Source organism: Dendrobates tinctorius, unplaced genomic scaffold (genome assembly GCF_039654945.1).
Source record: "Dendrobates tinctorius isolate UK_male_01 unplaced genomic scaffold, ASM3965494v1 ptg000032l, whole genome shotgun sequence".
NCBI lineage: Eukaryota > Metazoa > Chordata > Amphibia > Anura > Dendrobatidae > Dendrobates > Dendrobates tinctorius.
The window spans coordinates 7,756,598-7,781,747 of record NW_027361700.1 but is presented as its reverse complement, the minus strand read 5'-3'; the positions used below and the strand labels follow the sequence as shown (position 1 = coordinate 7,781,747).

Genomic DNA, 25,150 nt, shown 5'->3' with positions numbered 1-25,150 from the left:
TAAGATTACCCCCAATGTTTCCCATGACCCTGCAAAGCACAGATAAGAACACGTACTGTATGTGAAACATCTGAATGAGGTCTAACAAAGTTTCAATGTACAAGTATTACACTAAACATGTTATTGTGGTCACTAATAACCCACTTTTATAATTAGACGTAAAAAAAAAAATAATTGCTGAATAGAGGTAGAAACTGTAGAAGTGTACAAAACATTAGAAATGCTGAGTCAACTGACATCTATAGATCAATATTCTGGGTTAGTTATAAACTCAACATTGTTTGCTATGCCGGATATAAAATTTATTTTGATAAATGATTGGTGATTTCTACACTAATGACTTTCCTCCACTACACCACTGAGCGAAAACAAATACACTTGACAATTAGTGAGTGTCCAAGTCAGAGACCAGTAGAAGATAAGTACGCAGCAGATAAGTAAGCATCTATTGTTTGCATGGCTCATCAGATTTTATGCTGCCATTAGTACAGTAAGTGACAGCTGAGGTCACAGATTGGATGTAGCAGGCACGTACAGCATGTCATCTGGTACAGCATGTCATCTCGTGAAACCTGTATCTCGGGCAACCTGTACGTATAAACCTTCGGAATCACCAGAGCGCACCTGCACTGATCAGCAAAGCTAAAGGCTGGTCTACTGTAAAGCAATAAAATAAGGAATTTTAGGAATCCATCAAGTCATCTTTTTAGCGTACCTGATAAAAAATTTTTGCTACGATTTTACGAAAAAGCATTTAAAGGACTGTGATTCTAGCACATTTTCAGAAACAAAACCCAAAAATAATAAGCCGGAGTAAAAGTTGGTATACATGCAACGTATAGGAACATGTTCACACTGGCATTAAGCAGATAAAACCTAAGATAGAGACAAAATGAGCAAAAATCCTGCTGTAAGGGTCCCGTTTCACATACCGACGCACCAGCGATGCCGACAACGATACGACCTGGTAAGGATCGCTGGTGCGTCGCTACATGGTCGCTAGTAAGCTGCCAAACAGGCAGATCTCTTCAACGACACGACCTGGTAAGGATCGCTGGTGCGTTGTCACACAGCAGCTATTCTGAACGATTCCAGCCTGTGTCCCCGAGTTCTGCGTCGCCAACGAGGTTGCTCGTCGGGTCAAACACACCATTGCATGCTGGGCAGCGGGACGCCGGCGATGAAAAAATGGCCCAGCACAGTCGAGCACGATCAGCGATATCCGGGGGGGGTGGCGGTCGCCGCTATGTGTCACATGTAGCGAGATCGCTGTTACGTCACAAAATCAGTGACGCATCAGCGATCTCGCTATGTGAGACGGGGCCTTACATAAGTGAAAAGTAACAGTACATAGAAATAACATAGGTTACTTAGCAAATACTCTTTTTTTTTTTAATCAAAAAGAGTGTAAAAGCCTTCCCACCACGACAACGGGTACCCAAATCGGGATGGTCCTATACTATCTCTAATATTAAAACCTTACCATGCGTTCTCAAGGGCAGAAAGTGTAAAACCTCCATCCTTAAAATATCTAAGGCGGCAGTCCATTACAACAAGGTCAAGCAGCAGATATTGGGGACAGCAAAGTTACAGACCGGCAGAGGGCGAAAATGACTCTCCACTGACCGGGATGACAGTCATCTTATTCATCTTGTTACTCAGCAACCGCAGGATGACATCAAGTCACCTACAAAAGGAATGGCAAATGGCAGCTCCTAGAGGCAGTGCTCAAGTCATGTAAAGCTAGAACAAAAGCCTTTCATCAATGAGAAGCAAAGGAGAGCCAGGCTGAAGTTTGTCAAAGACAATAAGGGTTTGACAGTAGAGGACTGGAGTAAGGTAATCTTCTCTGATGAGTCTAATTTTCAGCTTTGCCCAACACCTGGTCGTCTAATGGTTAGACAGAGACCTAGAAAGGCGTACAATCCACAGTGTCTTGCATCCACTGTGAAATTTGGTGGAGGATTGGTGATGATCTGGGGATGCTTCAGCAAGGCTGGAATTGGGCAGGTTAATCTGTGCGAAGGACGTATGAATCAAGCCGCATATAAGGTTATACTGGAAATACAGTTGATTCCTTCTGCTCAGGCAATGTTCCCCAACTCTGAGGACTGGTTTTTCCAGGAGGACAAAGCACCATACCACACAGCTAGGTCAATGTGTGGATGAAGGACCATCACATCAAATCCCAGCCCATTCTCCAGAGCTGAACCCCATTGAAAACCTCTGGAATGTAATCAAGAGGATGATGGATAGTCATAAGCCATCAAACAAAGAAGAACTGCTCACATTTTTGACATAAGGTCAACCAAAAGCAGTGTGAAAGACTGGGGAAAAGACTGCCAAGACGCATGAAAGCTGTGACTAAAAATCATGGTTATTCCACAAAATAAGTTAAAACATTAGCATTGTTATTTCTAAATCATTATGAACTTGTTTTCTTAACATTATTTGAGGTCTGCAAGCACTGCATTTTTTGTTATTTTGATGATTTCTCATTTTCTGAAAATAAATACAAAATTTGAGTATAATAAAAGTTATTTTTCTTATCTTTCAGGTCGGACCGGGGGATTATCTACAGCATTATAGAATGCTGTAGAAAAGCCCTGCAAGACAGTGGCCGTATCTTACAGCAGCCAAAACAGGTGACAGGTTCCCTTTAACACTGTGCCCAAATTTCTATGACATTTGCATTTGGTGGTGTTTTATACACCAGTCCCAGACAGCTCCGTGGTCAGGGATGTCTAATAAATTTATTTATGCAAAAAAACAAAATGTACTGCAGACCCCTAGCTGGCGGTAGCTAATGTCAAATGAACGATGCGCCAAACAAATTAAACATGCACACTCCTCTTAATCAATTTGGCGCATTTACTTCAGCACTCCCTTCATTAAGACAGACAGAATCCAAGGTCAGGTTTTTATATTTTTAATTTTATTATTCCAGCAGGAAATACTCTAAGAACTGGACAGTGAGATCTTATGGTTATACCATTGTAGTCACTAAATCAAATGGGCATGGCAAAGGTTAAATCTGCATGCCACTTATCAGTCCTTACATCAGATGTTACTCCACACACACAAAAAAAAAAAAAAAAGACACACAGACATCCTCCCCATTCCAGTCTGCACAACTCCGATCTATGATTGGTATGGAGAACACAAGGCTACGGGTGATTTAGCAAAGAGCACGCGGAGACAGGACAGCGACACGTCAACGGTGACATGGAAATTCTACTCTGCCATCAGCTGAATCACTAATGGGAGGAAGACTGACAGGAGCACCGAAGTCATAAATGACATTAACAGTCCATGGGCAGAGGGGTTTCTTTTAGGTGTCACAGTCATGAGTGGAATGTATAATACAGAACCAGACAGTCTATGACTATTGTTATGCATAATAAGTATGTTCACTTTATGTAGATTATATAGTACCATCTACATATATCAAGTGTTAGGGTCTCGTTTCACATAGCGACGCACCAGCGATCCCGACAACGATACGACCTGGTAAGGATCGCTGGTGCGACGCTAAATGATCGCTAGTAAGCTGCCAATCAGGCAGATCTCTTCAGCGATGCAGCAACGATCCGGTGATCCTCGGCGGTTGTTGGTACCTTGTCACAGCAGCTTTCCTGACGATTCCCGCCTGCGTCCCTGAGTTGTGCGTCGCCAACGGCGTCACTCATCGGGTCAAACACAGTGATGCATGCTGGCCAGCGGGACGCCGACGACGAAAAAAAATGGCCCAGGACATTAGAGCACGATCAGCGATATCCAGCGGGGGGGGGCGGCGATCGCCGCTGCGTGTCACATGTAGCGAGATCGCTGGCGTCGTCGCTGTTGCATCACAAAATCGGTAACGCTTCAGCGATCTCGCTATGTGAGACGGGGGCTTTAGCCTGGGGTTACCAGAAAATTGCTATCGCCTATCCACTATATACAGTAGGTGAACTCTACTAGATAGGTGGGCGACTGATCACCGAAACCTCCACCAATAATTGAATGGTGACTGAATTCCTATTGGTTATCCTAAGCCACTGAATGGATTATAAATACCAGAATATCCCTTTAGAGCGGATCTGTCACTGGATTTCACTATACAAACTTCATTCATACATTACATAGCTCCCCCAGACCCGATGAGGTGGTTGTTCTTATTCGTAAAATTCACATTATATCAGCGGTGTATTACTGATAATAAACGGAGCATTTTAGGAGTCTGGACAGAGCTGGATTCAGAAAATGCTCAATTTAAAGATCGGGGAACAAACTTTAAATAAAGATTATGTACCGATTCTGGCATTCGTTTTTCAAGTAAACACACAAACTTCTCCGGGTATAATAAATCCATTTAATAATGCATTCTAAATTGTGAAATTTGGTGAGAGATCAGCGTTAAGTGACCATCCGCTCAGGGGTTGAAAAATAACCACTCATTTCACATGTGGGCTCGGTATCTTGTGTCCTCCATTTGCCTCCTATATTACGATCTGCGTTGCTCTCTTGCTTCCAAGATGACCACTGCAGTGGAATGGGGAGTGCAGCTATGAGGCCGGGGCCAGACGTGCAAGAAACTCGCAGGAGTCTCGCACCTCAATACCAGGCACTGCTGCTGGCATTCGGACCGGAGCGCTAAGCTGCATAGAAATACATGCAGCCGCACACTCCAGTCCCGAGTGCCGGCGGCAGTGTCGGGTATGGAGATGCGAGACTTGTGCGAGTTTCTTGCAAGTCTGACCCCAGCCTAAGTCTGATCCACACCTCCCCTGCTCTTCCTACCCAACAGCACAGGAAAGAAAGGGAAGATATGGTCTAGACTTACTACGGCAGGTGACGTCTTGGAAGCAAAGGGAAGTGGAACGCTGATCTAAGTGGTGGAGGCAGTGGGAGGAAAGCGCAGTGCACCAAGTATGATAGCAATACATAGGAAATGTATACTAACTTTTCTGTCCCAGGGTGGAGGGTCACTATATGCAAAGACTCCATACACATTAAGATCCGCTGAAAGCACAGATCCAAAGACATACTGATAAGGGATTTAGATTGTGATCCCCATCGGGGACAGTGATAATAATGTCTGTAAAGTGCTGTGGAATTAATGGCGCTATATAAATGAGTAAAATAAATAAATAATTATTAGTCTGAAGAACATCCTAATGTGTATGTGTTCCCTGGTAAATGTAATGGGACAGAAAGAGCAGACATGTCTGAATTGGGATGTGGCAGCGGCTCCTCTGTATGGGAGAGTTGCAGACCACGTGATCGACCAAACCATCGTTCAGCAGACACCTGTCTATAACATATGAGGGGCTTACCTGAAATACATTGCATATCTGATCTTTTACTAGTCCGGAGAAGCCTTCACAGTTCTGCAGCTTCTGTGCCGAAATCTCCCAGACCTTCTTTCTGACTTAATACATAGAACTCATTACTCTGGGTTAGTACTAGATTGTGATTTATTTGACTTTATCTTTAAACACATTTTCTATCTTTCGCTTAAAGGTGAACATAGAGTGTGGGGTGTGAACATACCTTTAGGGCCCAATAGTTTTTGCACAGTGACAGGCAATTGGCAGTTTACTATTACACTCGTAGTCTTATTCAATTCGGTGTTAGGACACCAGCAATTTCACTAAACGGACAGAAGCATCATTTACATTGTGATAGATGCTAAATCGAATTCCAAACTAGGGTTTTAGCTCATTAACATGGAATGAGGTGTTAGAGGACTGTTTATTCATCATTTGCATTGGAACAATAATTGCTATGTGTAAATGGGTCATTATTTAGGTGAACTGTCACATTCCTGTGAGAGCTGCTCCTTCATAGTCCGAATCTCCCACTTCGGTCTCCAACTTCTCTCCTACTGCACCAGTTTTCTGGAATGCAATACCCTAGACAATCCTGTTAATTCCCAGTATCCATAGTTTCAATAATGTCCTAAAAACACATTTCTTTAGAATGGCCTATTCCTTCATCTCACTAATCTAACTAACTATTCCATGTTGTCCATAAGCACTTTATATCTGTACTTGTATACATACTGGCTAGTGACCAGCTCACGCAGCGTTATCCGAATGCCCCCACTATATTGATGGCTGGACCATACACGCCAAGCATTTTATTGTTACTTTTTGTGCCTACCCAATTTTCTTATAGATTGTAAGCTTATGAGCAAGACCCTTACTCCTCTTGGTATCTGTTGGACTATGTGTTACTCTATAATGTCTAAGGGTACCATTACACTTAGCGATGCACCAGCGATCCCGACAACGATATGGATCGCTGGTGCATCGCTAACTGGTCGCTAGTGAGATGCCAAACAGGCAGATCTCACCAGCGACATAGCAGCGGTCGGGGGTCGCTACTTACCTGTCAGACGAGGCGATCCTGACGTCCTCCCGCCCGCGTCCACGCGTCGCTCGTCGGCGCCACAGGAAGCTGACGACGAGAAATGATCCAGGACCTTCTCGCGCGACCAGCGATAATCAGCAGGGGAGCCGGTCGGAGGTAAGTATCACACATAGCGATATCGCTAGTAATATCGCTGCTGCGTCACAAAATCAGCGACGTTATAGCGATATTGCCAGCGATATCGCTATGTGTAACGGGCCCTTTAGTCTGCTTGTACAAATACTCAGTGAATTGTAAAGTGCTGCAGAATAAGTTGGTGCTATAGAAATAAAATATATAAAAACATACACACACTTATTACACACATACGGTACATACACCCTGATGGAGCAAGAACCACAAACGTGGCTACAAGCACTTATGACCAACTTCTGTGCATGCTTGAATAATGCTATATTTTAGGCACGTATAAGGCTCTGTGCATACGGTGCGGATTCTGCTGTGGATCCGCAGCAGTACTGCAGGTGATGTACAGTACCATTATTGGCTTTGTAAAAAAAAAAAAAAACGCTGTGCACATGCTGCGGATTTTTCGCGGAATAAAAGAAGCAGCATGTCACTTCTTTTGTGCGGTTTTGCTGCAGTTTTCCACCTGCTCCATTCTACAAATCCGCAGGTGGAAAACGCCACAGAAACGGCAGTAAATCCGCACAAAAAATGCACTAAATCCGCAGGAAAAATGCAGGTCATTTGACCTGCGGATTTAGAAAAATCCATGCAGAAAAATCCGCGGGAGGATCCGCACCGTGTGCACATAGCCTAACTGTGCCACAGACTTCAGATGGGCCATTGTAGAGTTTGCAGGCTGCCACTCTAAACAGGACAAGGGACCTACGTTCTCTTGATTAATCGCTAGGAACCAGAAAAGTTTTAATTATGGAAAAATACTTTGAAAGAGGATCTTGCCCAATTTATGACGCTTCACAGCAAAGCATCAAAAGAAGAAGGGCTAAGGCAATCATTAAAAAAGGTCTTCTACCATATTCTACATTTTTGGGGGTGAACTTTACTCTGTAAATCTTCCCAAACGTGGCCAAGGAGTGTTGAGAAATTATGGAATACATGGCGGTAGAGTGACTCGTACAAGTAATTTGGGCTACATTTCCATCCAGCAGTGCCACCGCTGTACAAAAACAGAAGTTTGCATACACTTTCCATGGGACACCGCCCTAATGTACTTATATTTGCTTAAAAGTGCAGAAAGCCAAGTTTGAATACGCAGCATTCATTATTATAATGACGTTTTTACACTGCGGGAGGAGAAAAAAAAAAAAAAAAAAAAACATTTCTGCGATTTATGATCAAGTATTGCTTAGATAAGATTAAGAACTTCCAGCGAATTGTCAAAATAAATGGGAAAAATGACGTGGGCAATGTTTCCTCAATTCGAAGTGTCAAGTGCACCTTCTCTCCTACTTGTTTACTGCATTCTCACCCTCCCTCTTTAATTGACAGCTCTGGCTTTATAGAGCCACAGAAGGGCACAGATTGATGGAAAACTAGCCGGTGGGAAGGAGCACTTAACTGTTTGGCCCCTCCATGGCGCATAGAGCGCCTGTACTTTATTTTAATAATCTTTCTGAGCGGAGAGACTCCCTTTAAGCAACTCATAACCCTGTAAGAATGAATGTGCCCTTAAAGGGGTTATCCGGTCCAAAAAGATAAGTCTGCAGTCACACACAGTGAATCACCCCCAGCATACGCAGTGTGCGCTGCGGGTAATCGCCGGTGTCTGACCCAGGAATGGAGTTAACTCAGACATAAAGGTTTGGACCGGACAACCCCTTTAAAAAGGACTTACCCACTACTCCAACAACCATGTTTTTCCCCAGTAAAATAATAACTTATACTCCCCCTAAAGTGCCAACGCAGCTCCAGTGGATCACATGACTTTGGTAGGTCACGTGATCCTTGCAGCCAATCAGCACAGACTTCACTCACCTTAATGCCACCTTTGCGATACTCCCCACATGCCAATTAGCATCGTGATCGGTGGGCGGTTATCGCACCTTTACTGAGAGTTTCCCAAGATAGCACAATCTTTAACCACAGATGTAGATAGGTGGAGATGTGCATTCTTGGATTACAAAAGTAGGACTGCTTGGAATGATTATCATAAAGGAACGCCTTCAGAACAAGGTCACCCTCCCAGGCACACCTTGTGACTATCAAGATATGTCACAGAAATACGTGGAAGATATTGTGGCCTAGATCCTTATTATAGACACTATGTGGTGACCAATGTAATAGATGTGGGAGCCTTCATCTTGCTCCTAAGGGCTAAAATGAGAACCTGATGTTTTAGAATAAGAACCAATGTGACACATTCATCATGTTCGAGAGAGCTACACATTGTGCCTGTGCTCTACACACAGGAGGTATACGCCCGACACGATGGACACAACCACATCTGTCCACCATAACAAAACACTTACTGCAAGGCAGAAATGTCTTTGCATTGGCCCTCTGTAGAGGAAAGTGCAGTCTGCTGTGCCTTCTTAAAGGCAACCTGTCAGCTGTTTTGGCCGCTATAAGATGCGGGCGGCTGCCTTTCAGGGCTTATCTACAGCATTATAGAATGAGGTAGATAAACCCCCAGGTCCAACCTGAAAGATAAGAAAATTAAGTTTTCTTTTTCTCACCCGAGGGCTGGGGGGTTGGGGGCAGTCCAGTCCGATGGATGTCGCAGGTCCGGGTCCGGCGCCTCTCATCTTCTTGCGACGACGCCCTCCTGCTTGCTTCATGGCATCGCGCTCCTGCGCAGGTGTACTTACCTGTCCTGTTGAGGGCAGAGTTCAGTACTGCAGTGCGCAGTACAGTACTTTCCTCTGCCTTCAACAGGACAGGCAAGTACACCTCTGCAGGAGCCGCAACAGAAGCAAGGAGGAGGACGTCATCACAAGAAGATGGGAGGCGCCAGACCAAGACTTGCGACATCCATCAGACCGGACTGCACCGAGTGAGTATAATAAAACATATTTTTCTTATCTTTCAGGTTGGATTTGGGCTTATCGATAGCATTATAGAATGCTGTAGATAAGCCCTGAAAGGCGGTGGCTGCATCTTATAGCGGACAGAACAGGTGAAAGGTTCCCTTTAAGCCACGTTCCCATGACGAGCTCTTGATGTTGCTGATTTTCTGCACCCATTATGCAAAATCGGTTACTTGCATTTTTTTTTTTTTTTTTTTAAAATACGCAGCATAACAAACGCATCATGGTAACTTAGCCTTATACAATTAAACAAATGATATGCAAGTACCCTTTTGGTCTCTATCCGATTTATGGGGGGATGGGGGTTTGGGAAGAATACAGTATATGTCGGGAAAAATTTATAGACAAACATACTATAGAACAGACATGGGCAAAGTGCGGCCCAAGGGCCACATATGGCCCACTGGCTGTCTAAGTCTGGCTCGCGGACCAAGACAGCCGTGGGGCTGGAAACCTGAGGTCCGACGGCCACACCCCGTGCCCACCCGCTCGCTGTCTCCCTAAGCTCAGAAAGCATCGGTGGAGGAGGGGCTTCCGGCCACTTCCTCCACCAATCAGCGCGTGAAACAGCTGACGCGATGACGTAATTTCATCGCGTCAGCTGTGTACCGCCGGAGAGTCAGCGCATCGGAGACAGCAACAGAAGCAGGGCGCCTGGGAACGGGACCGAGGTGAGTATTAGGTGTTTTTTTTCATGGGGGTGAACATGGGGATTCTATGGGGGTGATGTACAGCACATGGGGAGGCAGTGAGGGGCTCATGCTGTATATAAGGGGCTCTGGGGGGGTAAAGATATATAGGGGGTGTCAGCATACTTAATTCTGCTCAATATTAAGGGATACAATTAATATTAATAAATATTGCAAAGAATTAATTTCAAGCTATTGGTTCGACCCTCCACAACAGTCATGGTCTCTCATGTGGCCCCTCGGGAAAATTAATTGCCCACCCTTGCTATAGACTAAGTGCACAAACTAGTGTGCTACTGGCCTTAGAAATTACATACAGAGAGGAAGAAAACAGTAAGGGCTTGTTCACAAGCTGAACTTTTTTTTCTGTAGCAAAATATGAAACATTTTACAGTACTGTTCATTTTTACCTAGCAGATTTGAACAAAGTGTTTTTTTCAATATCTAGAATTTTGTCTGCGTTTCTGCAGCATTCTTCAAATGAATGGGGAGGAAAAAAAAAAAAAAAAAAAAAAACTAAACATTATGGTACGTTTTATTCCTGCCAACACTCTGGTTTCTGCTGCAGAAAAATCTACCACAAACACTCAATGTGTGCACATAGCCTAACCAGATAGGAAAAGCAGAATTTGAGAAGCATATAGTAACATCTAGATACATGTTCAAGTCAAAAAGTCTGGGATTATGAGAAGAAAGGACACATAACTAGACTCTTATGCAATTGGGAGTTCTGCTCTCCCGTAGGTCGCTATAGATGAAAAGGAGGACTGGATCTCAATACAAGAAAAAAGTATTTTTCAGATTAAGTGACATATCACTAGAACGTGGCATCACTTGGGAGTCCAACCGATCAGGAGAATGAAGAGCTGCTTCAGTGCTCCTCACAGAGAAATAACAGTGATGGCAATACACTGCAGCATCCCCTACATTCTGAGAATTGGAGGGGTTCCCAAAAATCAGGAATCCATGGAACATTAGAGGGGGGATGTCTGTTCACAGGTTCATTGATGACCTATCCTGAAATGATACTAGCTTGGGCAGAATGTAGACAATGAACATCTGCACTAGGCAGCTCCATCCAATGTGTAGCAGCCGCTGACAAGTGCTGCAGAACAACTAAATGCAACCTAGTGAAAAAAAACAAAAAAACACAAAGGTTCATTTACAAAATCGGACTGAAAGAATTTTATAGTTTTTCGTCTACCTATAGGGGCGCCATTTTGTGAATGAGGGACGAAGTCTACAATTTCCCTAGGGATCAATAAAGTGAATCATATCCTAAATGCCCTGGTGACCAACTAGTTCTTGCTATACAAGTTGATGTGGCCAAGATCTCTGTTGTCTTGACTCCTGCAACTGACTCAGGAGGGGGAGAAAGATTGTGCTCAATACAGGTCAAACCTGAATTTTCAGGTTTGACTGAAGTTATACATTAAAGAGCGCAAGTCGCCTAGACAGACCCCTTAGCCGAGAGAATCTGCGAGATGAAAATCAAGGCTGATCACGTCCTAGAGAATGAACGTCAGCTTGGGACACTTACCCACAAACCCAAAAATAGATTAGAAAAAGGGGAGCTCTAACCTACAAAGCCTTATACTGTGTACGGTCTATAAATCCATACATCGGTGGTCACTGTACACAGAAAGCACACATACATTAACTGATATGGCTGCTATTATACTAACAAACCGCATGAAAGGACAATTATACTACCGCTATACTATATAGCCACCATACACCACTAAGAGCTCCGGGAACATTTCAGATGATCTCAGTCATGAACACGTGGAGGGCAGGACGACTGCAGATCAAGGGTTTTAATGAGGAAAAGCCATGTCTTATTCATTGCAAGCGTCTCTATAAAACACAAGTCCCACCACACTCAGACCTTTCAGATGGAACTTAAAAACGTGCCCCTCCAAGAAAGCTTACAGCCTGCAATACCCCGGGTGCCATCTCACCACCACCGCTGCTGACGCAAACTACGGTCTCCATCCCCATTATCCCGTAGACTGGAAGCCCAGGGCCCTCTCTACCGGGCAGTGTTAGTTTCTTGCCTGTAATTTATATTTGTATGTAACCCCCTCGTCACGGACAGCACCATGGAATAATAATCACCGCCTTATACCTAATGTGATGCAAGCCACACTATACAGAGCCCGAGAGAAGCTGAGATACGGGGTGCTGTAGTGCAGGATGTAGACCGCTGAGCCCCCATGTACAGCGCAGTCACCGTGCTACCTGCATGTAACACCAGGGACCCTGTGTTAGCGGATAAGGTGGTACCTCAGCAAACAGCACCCCATATCTCATCTGCCCTGATCACAACCTCAGGCTACACTGAGACTTTCATAAACAGGAACACAACTATCAAAAACTTCTGCTAAACTGCAAGAGCCTGTGGGGCTTGGATCAGTGAGACGAGGCAGAGTGGGGTTACCCATGGCCTGGCACCGTGACACCTGGGTGCCATCACAGGTGGCAGGAAGTGATGGGCACAGAGCAGCGCTCCAGCCGGCATAGCAGCAAACCCCGTGCCCTGCGCCCCAATGACTAGTCATGTTCCCGTCCTGCAGTGACACAGCAGCACTCACCCGGCTCTGCTATCCTGTCTCTGGCAGCTCCTTCTCTTTTGTTGCTGCCTCGGAGCCCCCTCTTCCTACAGTGCCTCTCCTCACCATCTGCTGACATGGGTACATCACCTAGCGATGCTCCTATTGGCTCAGCCCACACCACGTGTACTGTCTGCCAACTGCCGACCAATCAGAGTCATACAGCCCATAGAAAGACACCGCCCCTGACACGTCCCAACATGCTGCAAGGGAGCTTGGGAGATGTAGTCTTGCCATATATTAGGTCTATATATACCGTAGTACTACAAATGTTTGTGTCACATAATGACTATATAGAGCTGCTTTTTGCTTATATATTCTTTTGGTTTTGTTTTTCACAGATTATAAAAGGTATCAAACTTACAAGATTTGTCAATCACTTTTAACTTCAGGAGAGGTTTCCTAAAGGGGTTGTACAGAATTTAAATGAAAAAAAATGGCTGTTTTTTTCTTAAAACGGTGCCATAGCTGTCTGCAAGTTGTTTGTGATATTGTAGCACAACCTACATCACTTCAATGGATCTGAGTTGCAATATCATTGACAATTTACAGATACTAGTGGCGCTGATTTTTTATATGTATTTTTTTTTTAATAAATCAGTCATGTTTTTCTAATTCTGTAAAACTCTTTAAACAAAATATCACTTTCTTTGCTGGTTGTTAGTTCTGACTAAACGTCATCTTTACGATCGGAAACATTTTAGATAGTTGTCAACTTAAAGGGCTAGCACAGAAATCAGTGTAAGGGTGTGTGCACATGCTGCGGATTCTGCTGCAGTTCCGCAGCGGATTTGGCCGCTGCGGATCCGCAGCAGTTTTTGCTGCGGTGTACAGTACCATTATTCCTATGGATATTAAAAACCGCAGTGCAGACGGTGCCGATTTTTCCGCTCGGTTTTCCTGTGGTTTCAAAACCGCAGAAAGAATTGGCATTCTGTAATGCTGTAGATAAGCCCCTGATGTAACCTGAAAGATAAGAAAAAAGAGTTAGATTGTACTCATCCCGGCGTCCGGTCTGGTCCGATGGGTGTCACAGTCCGGTCCAGCGCCTCCCCTCTTCATACGATGCCATCCTCTTCCTTCCTTCTTGTCGTGGCTCCTGCGCAGGCTCACTGCTCTGCCCTCAACAGGGCAAAAAGGGGTGACAGATTCCCTTTAAAGGCTCACTCACACTAAGGCCGTGGTCACACTTGTGAGTGCAATGCGAGAAACTCGCACGAGTCTCTCGCCTCAATACCCGGCACTGCCGCCGGCACTCGGGACCCGAGTGTGCGGCTGCATGTATTTCTATGCAGCTGAACGCTCCGGTCCAAGTGCCGGCGGCAGCGCCGGGTATTGAGGCGAGAGACTTGTGCGAGTGTCTCGCATTGCACTCGCAAGTGTGACCCTGGTTTAAGTGTTATGTTTTATCGGACAGCACTCGACCCAATGTTATACTATGGGGCAGTGCAGGTCTGCTATTATTTTCTTCTGCTGATTCTGCATGAGAGAACAATGGCAGCATGCTGAGATTGGCAGTGATACTGCTCACTCGCACGCATACAAGTCTATGGGTGTGTGTAAAACAGGTACGTGGACAGAAACATCAGTGAACATGGAGAAATTAAGTTCTGCATCTTTTGCACTCTTGTGCTGCCATTCTCTTATGCAAGAAATCGGATCACGCTCAGAAGACACGCTAACAGAGTTTGAGCCAAACGTCATTGGCATAGTCGGCTTTGTCGCCACCACTTTTTTCATATAAAGTCAGAGTAAAATTTGCAATTTTCCATAATAAGATTGAAAAGGACACCACACACCATTTAATTTGCATCCAATGTTTTTATCTTTACAGAATTTTCCCTCAAAGAACAGTTAATACTTCTCCACAGCATAGGTGATAGATCATTGGGGGTCCTAACAAGGAGCTGGAGTCCGGGTGTTCATTAATCTTCCATAGATATTGTGTTTAACGGCAGCACATGTGTTCAATCCTCACTCCCACCTTTCATGATTGTGGATGTATTGATCAGCTGGACCAGGAGATGCTAATACTGGAGTGGAGGTCCCAAGACTGGGGGCCCTGCGAGCTAACATTTATCCTGTGGATAGATAATGTTGGGTTAAAATCTCTTCAAAGTAAATGCACCTTAAGACTCTGTTTATGTCACATCATGGGCCAGTTTTGGAGCAGATGTCAGGGAAAGTTAATGGTTATGTACATTATGTCTACGAAAAGAAAACTCTGAGTTCTGTTTTGCTATTTTTTCCAGTAATTCACTATCTCATGGTGCTCCAAGAAGTTGACTGGTAACAGTCTCTTTATAAAGCATTAAAGAAGAATTGCAGTTGGAAAAAATAGCGATCACCTACCTGCCATGCAGATATTCAACCACCACTTCATTCATTCTCAACTCTACTAGAGCTCTGTATTCGTCTTTATTCAGCATTCCCATTGGTCAGGAATGGAGCAGTTGTCGAGAATGTGCACTTTGTTCAAAAAGGGGTATTCCCAGAATTGAATCCCTGCCCGCAGGGGTCCCACAGCTGGAACTCTACTCCTGCAATCTTGTGCCAATGAATGGTGCGGAGGTTGAGCATGCGCACATCTACTCCATCTTCATGGGCTCTATGGAGCCCCAATGTCTGGTTCTAGAGCCTCATTAGAATTGTTGATGGTTTCAACTGTCAGATCTCTAGCAATCAGTACAGTAAGTTATATCTTTCAAATCTGTTAGCCCTTTAACAGCTTGTACTACATTGGAAGAGGTCCACTGCCCATCTTAAAGTGTCCTCAATAAAAGTGTCTCCACTTTTGTTTAAGATTTGTTGAGAGTATACTTTAGAGCAGTGTCCCCATCTCCAGTCATCAAGAGCCACCAACATTCATGTTTTCAGGATTTCCTTAGTATTATACAGGTGATGGAATTCTTGCCTTTCAAGGTGAGGCAATTATCAACTGGGCAATACTAAGGTAATCCTGCAAACATGACCTGTTGGTGGCTCTTGAGGGCCGAAGTTGGAGAAAACTGCTTTATAGAAATCTTTGGATCCTCTTGTGATTATTAAAAAGCTAAATGCTGGACATTGGAAGGAGTAAATAGCCAATGATCATGCCAAACATTTGTCCTTTCAAGGGAAAGGAGAAGAAACTTGTACTGCACCTTCCTATCAGTTTGGGGTTGTATGAAACAACAAATTCTATCTTAGCTATGGGAGTCTCCTTTATGGACGCCTTTGAGCGCAAATGTCCCTTCAGTGCCATCAATGGTGGCTGTGTCTAATGGCAGATGAGGGATATGTTCAGTAAGATCGCACAATACGATAACTGATTGATTGTGTGTTAGACAACTGTGGTCAGGAATGCAGTCTGTCTTCTCCAACCTTACCTGGATTCTTTGTGAATTATTAATAATAGAACATAGTTTTCTGCTCCACCCCATTTTACTTGACAGAATTTACATGATGAACACATTTCATTTTTTTATTATGTTTTTATTCTTGTGTATTACATAGATTTACCCAATTTTCTAAACATAAAGCGACTATCAAAACAAAATATAAAACTAATAAAAAACTACAATAATTTCAAGTGTGGTTTGTGCTGTTTAAACATTTCGGGCAGGTCAGATGGAGTGGGAGAGGTCAGCTCACCAACTTTGATCCTCCATCCTGATTAAATGTATGCATCTATAAGAAAAAAGTGGCATTCCTGCTCCAAGGTAAAATTAAAAAATTCTTTATTAAATAAATGCTAAAATAGCATGGCACTAGGCTTGTAACAACACGAAACAAGAAAGAGCAATGTGTTTCAACAGCAATTGTGGTCCTTATCTGAGCTGAGATTTAATAAAGCAGACGGCCGTAGAGTCTCTAATTTGAGAGTATCGGCAGATTATTCTAATCACACTCTGATCATAATAATAATCTTTATATAGCGCTATCATATTCTGCAGCGCTTTACAGTTTGCACACATTATCATCACTGTCCCCAATGTGGCTCACAATCGAATTTCCCTATCAGTATGTCTTTGGAAAGAAACCAGAGTACCCAGAGGAAACCCACGCAAACAAGGAGAGAACATACAAACTCCTTGCAGATGTTGTCCTTGGTGGGATTCGAAACCAGGACCCCAGCGCTGCAATGCTAACCACTGAGCCACCATGCTACCCAGTGTGATCTGACTCTCTTGGATGAGGCAAACAGAGAAAAAAATGTCCCCATCTTCTACATTCTGTGAGGCCATGAAATCTGGACTACACTCAGCTTGCGCAGTATATCATGGAGCCGCGCTTGCGCAATGTCGGTCGGGAAGCTGCGCAGGCGCCATGACAAGCGCCTCCCAGTGTGTGTACACTGAAACTGTGTGTATTACCCAGCTTCATTGACTGTGCGGCTGGAGCCACTCTTCATGGAGCAAGCTAGGGGATCCACTCATCACGGCGTATGCGCTGCTCCCCGTTCAAGACTGTGCAAGCGCGGCTCCATAATAAACTGCACAAGTGCGGGATTTTCAGATCAGATTTGAGTGACATTGGTGCAACCCCAGAAACAAGATTCAAATTGCGTGGGCAGCGATAACCCGTGACTGAACCCAATGAAGCACACCGCTAGGAATAAATGACCAGGTACGATATAACAATAAAAAGTGCTTTCTTAGACCGCCGTTTTTAATGAAAAAACTATATTAGTGATGCACATTGCATCACTGACAATGCACTGGAGACAGTTTACATGTTACACATGACATGACATGCTCCCTTTAAGTTTTACCTTCAAAATTTTCCTGTTTTTTGGGGCACATTGATGTAAACTTGCTGTAGAGTAATTTAAATTGCCGCCTTCAATGCAAAAAAAAAAAAAATTACCCGTATGAGGCAAATGTTGTGATTTATATTCTGACAACAGGAAACTGGAGTAGATGGAAGGATAACTTTCACCCTTAATTTTTTTGAATAGCGACATCCCAAACTAATGCTTTCTTGTTTTTTCGGACAACAAATGTCATTGTGACCATGAACATTGTAAGCAAATCTACTATGGGAAACATTTTACAAGGACAAATATTTAGAAGCAAATCCATTATGAATTTCTCATTTATTAAAGGTGGCGTTCTCACCTCCGCTTCCATTCCATCAATATACATTTCCCAAGAAGGAGGCATGGGGGGGGGAAGCTGACGTACTCTTGCTGTGTTTTCTAATTGATCCAGTCTGTTTTCCCAGTCGTGATTTCTAACCTGACAGCATCTGTTGGAAAGGCTTGTTTTGATTTAGACAAATTGAGCGCAGTCTCCTGAAACTGCAGAATATATGAGACACGCACGCCACTCAAGAGATAACATTAACATTTAGTTTAGTGGACCATGTTCTTACAGAGAAAAAAAAACAAGATGTACACCCAACACTCAGTATCCTGGCAGAGAATTATGTAACAAGAGATTTTCTTAATAGTTTTGCCTTAATTTACTACAGGTTATTTATACAGCGCTGACTTTTAATGCTGCACAGAGGATACATTCAATCAATGTCTGCCAAGGGACTTCACAACCTGATTGCATTTTTTATTACTTGAACACCACAGGACCAATTTAGGTTGGAAAAATGATCTGCCACCGTCTTGCAAAAAAAAAGTTTAACTATTACATGGACCCCGCTGTTATTTTCCAGAGCAGGGGTCCCCAACATGTGGCTCAGGAGGCATACACGGCTTGCAGCTCTATGAAGTGTTGCTCGTGATGGTCTGCAAGCTTTCTACCTGTGGTCTTTAAATTACCTGCATCCTTTGCTTGAAATCTCAGCAGTGACCTGTCATTTAAAGACGTGAGGCAGGCGGAGAGCCAGGGAATCACAGACAGAGAGAAGAACCAGTGCACAGTCCGGCCCCTGTGCACTGAAATCTAATTAGCAGAAAACTTTCACTAGTGATTAATGAAGAACATCAAGGCGTATTTCTTCATCCAAGGTATCAATTTAATCTGTATTACAGCGCAAATACAGCCATGTTTTTACATTGCAAAATTACGATGACGGGCTCTCTTTAGGATAAGAACGGTTGAGGACCACTGTTTAAGACTTCCTTGATTGCTATCAGCTGCTGTTGTCCCTGTGGAGATGAAAAACTACCAGGTTAACAAAATATTGAGAGAGCGCCAATGCTAAAGGTAGCTAACTATGGGGGTGAGTAGTAGTCAGTATTAAATTGTGCCATCCCAAGGCTGAGATAGGATCAGAGGAGCAATAACACCCCATACTGAGCTGTAGTTGTGTAATAAGGTTTGTCCTGGGTGGAGAAAACAAGCAAATCCGAAAAATAGCAAGTTGCCATAGCTGACGGGAGCAGTGAGGTTTATAAACATTTCTGAAGACTACTGTTGCAGATTAGGCCTGTTTCACACTTCTGTTTTTTGACGTTAGTCAAAATCCGCCAGTTTTTGGAAAAAACGGAACTGCCCCTTTTTTGACAGATCCGTTTTTTTCCCCCATAGACTTGCATTAGCAGCGGATTTTGACTGACGGTCATCCGTTGCATCCATTTTTGGACGGTTCCGTCGGAATTGTAGCGTCTCCCGGGCGGAGCAGACGGACTCTGAAACTTTTTTTGTAGCGACGGCCCGCTTTTTGGAAGTGCACATGCCTGGAAGATTTTCTCAGAGAAGCATTTAAACCCTGAATATGGTTCTGGCAGCGGCGTAAAATCTCTCTCTCTCACAAAAAACGGAAGTGTGAAACACGCCTTAGGTAGATTGAACCTAATGCCTGGAAACCACACATAGCCATACCTCCATTCAATCTTTATCTAAATGTAGTCATCTTTCCACCTCACCTGTGAAAACACAGTTTTAGGAGCTCGCTTTATCCCATTAGGTGGTGGTCCTATGAGTAGGATATGTACCATATGTTCATTTTTCCTGAGCAGTGCACTGTCATTAAGTCCTTTAGCCTGTGACTCAATTCCTCATAGCTGAATCTCTTGATGACACATTTGATGGAAGAAATACGTCAGCAAGCCCTAGTTATTATATGAACAGTTGGGCAAAGGTCTTGTAAGGGTGGGAGCTAACTGGGGTCTGTAGGATGACAATAGCTTATATAGGGTTTAAAAGTGATAATAATTGATGCCTGTCTGAATCTAAACTCAGCAACACCGCATTTACCTGTGGTCTCCAGGATTGCTACCCTCTGAAGATGGGTGAGAAGGTTCCTTTTTATTTTTTTTTCTGGTCATATGCCATTACACAGCTGGTTATAGCGTAGTCACATATGATCCACATTATACTTCATGACACACATGACCAAGTTGTTGCTTGGCCAGGATCATCACTCTAATCAACTATCCCCTAGTGAATTATATATATAACCAGCATCAGACTAGGTTGCTACACTGTTTTAGGGGCCCACTATTCAGAAAAAAGCAAAAAATGGTGTAGCTGCACCAATGATATATTCTTATAGATCTCACCAAAAGGTATGATATACAGCAAAAGTGAGAATTAAAATTTAACCTTTAATACAACAATTAACCCCTTAACCCCCAAGGGTGGTTTGCACGTTCATGACCAGGCCAATTTTTACAATTCTGACCACTGTCCCTTTATGAGGTAATAAGTCTGAAACGCTTCCATGGATCCTGGTGATTCTGACATTGTTTTCTCATGACATATTGTACTTCATGTTAGTGGTAAAATTTAATTCAAACAACTTGCGTTTATTTGTGAAAAAAATGGAAATTTGGCGAAAATTTTTAAAATTTCGCAATTTTCCAAATTTGAATTTTTATGCCCTTAAATCACAGAGATACAGCACACAAAACTTAATAAGTAACATTTCCCACATGTCTACTTTACATCAGCACAATTTTGGAACCAAAATTTTTTTTTGTTAGGAAGTTATAAGGGTTAAAAGTTGACCAGCGATTTCTCATTTTTGCAACACCATTTTATTTTTACGGACCACATCACATTAGAAGCCACTTTGAGGGGTCTATATAATAGAAAATACCCAAAAGTGACACCATTCTAAAAACTGCACCCCTTAAGGTGCTCAAAACGACATTCAAGAAGTTTATTTACCCTTTAGCTGTGTCACAGGAATTATTTGAATATTAAAAAAAAAATGAACATTTAACTTTTTTTCACAAAAAAATACTTCAGGTTCAATTTTTTTTATTTTACCAAGGGTAACAGGAGAAATTGGACTGCAAAAGTTATTGTGCAGTTTGTCCTGAGCACGCTGATACCTGATATGTGGGGGGGAACCACTGTTTCGGCGCATGGCAGTGCTCAGAAGGGAAGGAGCACCGTTTGACTTTTTCAATGCAAAATTGGCTGGAATTCAGATCGGACGCCATGTCACGTTTGGAGAGCCCCTGATGTACCTAAACAGTGGAAACCCCCCACAAGTGACCCCATTTTGGAAACTAGACCCCCCAAGGAACTTATCTAGATATGTGGTGAGAACTTTGAACCCACAAGGGCTTCACAGAAGTTTATAACGTACAGCGGTACAATTAAAAAATCATATTTTTTCCACAAAAATGATCTTTTCACCCCAAATTTTTATTTTACCAAGGGTAACATGACCCTAAAAGTTATTGTGCAATTTGTCCTGACTACGCTGATACCCCATATGTGGGTGTAAACAACTATTTGGGAGCATGGCAGAGCTCAGAAGGGAAGCAGCACCATTTGACTTTTTTGGCTGGAATTGAGATCGGACACCATGTCGCGATTGGAAAACCCCTGATGTACCAAAACAGTGGAAACCCCCCACAAATTACACCATTTTGGAGACTAGACCCCCCCCCAAAGAACTTATCTAGATTTGTGGTGAGAATTTTGAACCCCCAAGGGCTTCACAGAAGTTTATAACATACAGCCATACAATTAAAAAAATCATATTTTTTCCACAAAAATGATCTTTTCACCCTCAATTCTTATTTTTTCAAGGGTAACAGGACTCTAAAAGTTATTGTGCAATTTGTCCTGAGTACGCTGATACCCCACATGTGGGGGTAAACCACTATTTGGGCGCATGGCAGAGCTCGGAAGGGAAGCAGCGCCATTTGACGTTTTTGGCTGGAATTGAGATCGGACACCATGTCGCGTTTGGAAAGCCGCTGATGTACCAAAACAGTGAAAACCCCCACAAATGACACCATTTTGGAAACTAAACCCCCCAAGGAACTTATGTAGATGTGTGGTGAGCACTTTGAACCCCCCAGTGCTTCACAGAAGTTTATGACGCCCGGGCGTGAAAGTAAAAAAATCGTGTTTTTTCCACAAACATGATCTTTTAGTCACCAATTTTTTTTATTCTCCCAAGGGTACCAGGAGAAATTGGACAACAAAAGTTGTTGTCCAATTTGTCCTGAGTACGCTGATACCCCATATGTGGGAGAAAACTACTGTATGGGCACACGTCAGGGCTCAGAAGGGAAGTAGTGACGTTTTGGAATGCAGACTTTGATGGAATGGTCTGCGGGTGTCATGTTGCTTTTGGAGAGCTCCTGATGTACCTAAACAGTGGAAACCCCCCACAAATGACACCATTTTGGAAACTATACCCCCTAAGGAACTTATCTTGATGTGTGGTGAGCACTTTGAACCCCCAAGAGCTTCACAGACGTTTATAATGCCCGGGCATGAAAATTAAAAAAAATCTTATTTTTTCCACAAACATGATCATTTAGTCCCCAATTTTTTTATTTTCCCAAGGGTATCAGGAGAAAATGGACCCCAAAAGTTGTTGTCCAATTTGTCCTGAGTACGCTGACGCCCCATATGTGGGAGAAAACTACTGTATGGACACACGTCGGGGCTCAGAAGGGAAGTAGTGATGATTTGGAATGCAGACTTTGATGGAATGGTCTGCGGGTGTCATGTGCGTTTGGAGAGCCCCTGATATACCTAAACTATTGAAACTCCCCACAAGTGACCCCATTTTGGAAACTAGACCCCCCAAGGAACTTATCTAGATGTGTGGTGAGCACTTTGAACCCCCCAGTGCTTCACAGAAGTTTATAACGCCCGGGCGTGAAAATAAAAAAATCATTTTTTTCCACAAAAATTATATTTTTGCCCCCAATTTTTTTTTTCGTAAGGATAACAGGAGAAATTGGACCTCAAAAGTTGTTTTGCAATTTGTCCTGAGTAGGCTGATACTCTACATGTGGGGGTAAAACACTGTTTTGGCGCATAGCAGAGCTTGGAAGGGAAGGAGCACCATTTGACTTTTTCAACGCAGAATTGGCTGGAATTGAGATCAGACGCCATGTTGCATTTGGAGAGCACCTGATGTGCCCAAACAGTGGAAACCCCCCAATTATAACTCCAACCCTAACACCAACACACCCCTAACCCTAATCTCAGCCCTAACCCTAGCCCTAACCCTAATCTCAGCCCTAACCTTAGCCCTAACCCTAGCCCTAGCCCTAACCCTAGCCCTAACCCTAGCCCTAACCCTAACCCTAATGGGAAAATGGAAATAAATACATTTTTTAAATTTTATTATTTTTCCCCAACTAAGGGGGTGATAACGGGGGGGTTTGATTTACTATTTATAGCGGGTTTTTATGTTTGGCAGCTGTCGCACGCTAAAAGACGCTTTTTATTGTAAAAATAGTTTTTGCATCACCACATATTGAGAGCTATAATTTTTCCATATTTTGACCCACCGTGTCATGTGAGGTCTTATTTTTTGCGGGACGAGTTGACGTCTTTATTGGTATCATTTTTGGGCACGTGACATCTTTTGATCGCTTTTTATTCCGATTTTTGGGACGCAGAATGAACAAAAACCAGCGTTTCATGAATTTCTTTTGGGGGATGCGTTTACACCGTTCCGCCTGCGGTAAAATTGATAAAGCCGTTTTACTCTTCGGGTCAGTACGGTTACTGTGATACCTCATTTAGGTCTTTTTTTTTTGTTTTGGCACTTTTATGCAATGAAAACAATTATACATAAAAAATAATTATTTTTGCATCGCTTTATTCTGTGAGCTATAACTTTTTTATTTTTTCGCTGATGATGCTGTATGGCATCTCGTTTTTTGCGGGACAAGATGATGTTTTCAGCAATACCATGCATATTTATATGCGTCTTTTTGATCGCGCGTTATTGCACTTTTTGTTCGGCGATATGATAATAAATCATTATTTTTTGCTTCGCTTTTTATTTTTTAAGGGGTTCGCTAAAGGGGTTAACTAATGGGACAGTTTTATAGGGCGGGTCGTTACGGATGCGGCGATACCAAATATGTGTACTTTTATTGATTTTTTTTTTTTTTTTATTTCCAAAAAATGAATTTATTAGGGAATATTTTTTTTTTAAAATTTATTTAGCGATTTTTTTTAAAATTATTTTTACAATTTTTTTTTTTTAAACTTTATTACATTGTCCCAGGGGGGACATAACTGTCATGTGACAGATCGCTGTGACGTACTATCCCGTCCCTGGGAATTAAGTCCCAGGGCACATGGACGGGATAGTACGTCACATGGCAGTAAGGGGTTAAAAAAATAACATGAACGTGCCACCCTTGTGAAAACACAAATAAAGTGGTTGTATAATTATCCTAAAGCAGTCAGATGCCGTCTGACTGAAAAAACAACCACCTCAGGATAAAATAAGACGTATTCTGCAGTAGTCAGAAAGTCTATATACGCCGAGAATAATGTTGCAATTATAATTAGCTGGTACACAGAAACAGTAAACCAACCATAGAAAAAGCAAACATCATAATACTGGTTGCATATACAATGATATCTATGACAGAGAATATCAATATGTAAACAGGAAAATAGAAAAAAATCGGAACGTTCTCACCAATTCCATTTAGCCATAGAAAGGGAAGGAGATGATTCTGGGCTATAAAGCTATAAATCCCACCTCAGGAGAGAGACCGACATTACCCTGTCAATCCCTATGGGTCTAGCAGTAGTCTAACACCCATTAACTCCTGCCCTTACAAGGGCAGTCCACAGCTATCCCTAAGCTGGGCATGGCCTGCACTTTCCCTCAGAATGTTGTCCCAACGCGCTTCTTCCAAGCTGAATCATCAGGGGACTAGGTTGAGCTGGGAAATAAAGTGCTAATGTAAACATATGCCCTCTGCTATCTGTACTGTCCAGCAGAGAGACAGAGAAAAGTCATGGCTATCCTTATATAGGGAGTGGGTTAAGTGAGGGAATTCACCACTTCCTGTAATGCCATCTGAAGGTTAATGAATTATTTAGGATCCCTCAGATTTTAACCCATACTATCTATTAACCTGGCTTGGTCAATGGACCGCACGCCATGATAAATCGCGGGTATGTGGAACGCACCTTAATATGAAAAAAGTGCCAGAAATACAGGAAAGCTGCTGCTATAATGGCTTTTCAGTGGACCGCACGCCCTAGTCATTTTCAAAAATTATGCTATGCCGCGAAAAAAAACTATCTCAAAATCAATGTGATAT

General features: G+C 43.0%; 1 protein-coding gene across 2 annotated transcripts in view; it reads right to left on the bottom strand.

The window, feature by feature from the left end:
- The window catches only part of ACLY (ATP citrate lyase), a 94,923-nt gene extending 82,077 nt beyond the window's left edge, over positions 1–12,846 (bottom strand). For both annotated transcript variants that reach the window (XM_073572373.1, XM_073572374.1), the window contains exon 1: positions 12,694–12,846. The gene's annotated coding sequence lies outside the window, so the exon portion shown is untranslated. The remainder of the gene's footprint in view (positions 1–12,693) is intronic.
- Positions 12,847–25,150: the final 12,304 nt, after the last annotated feature.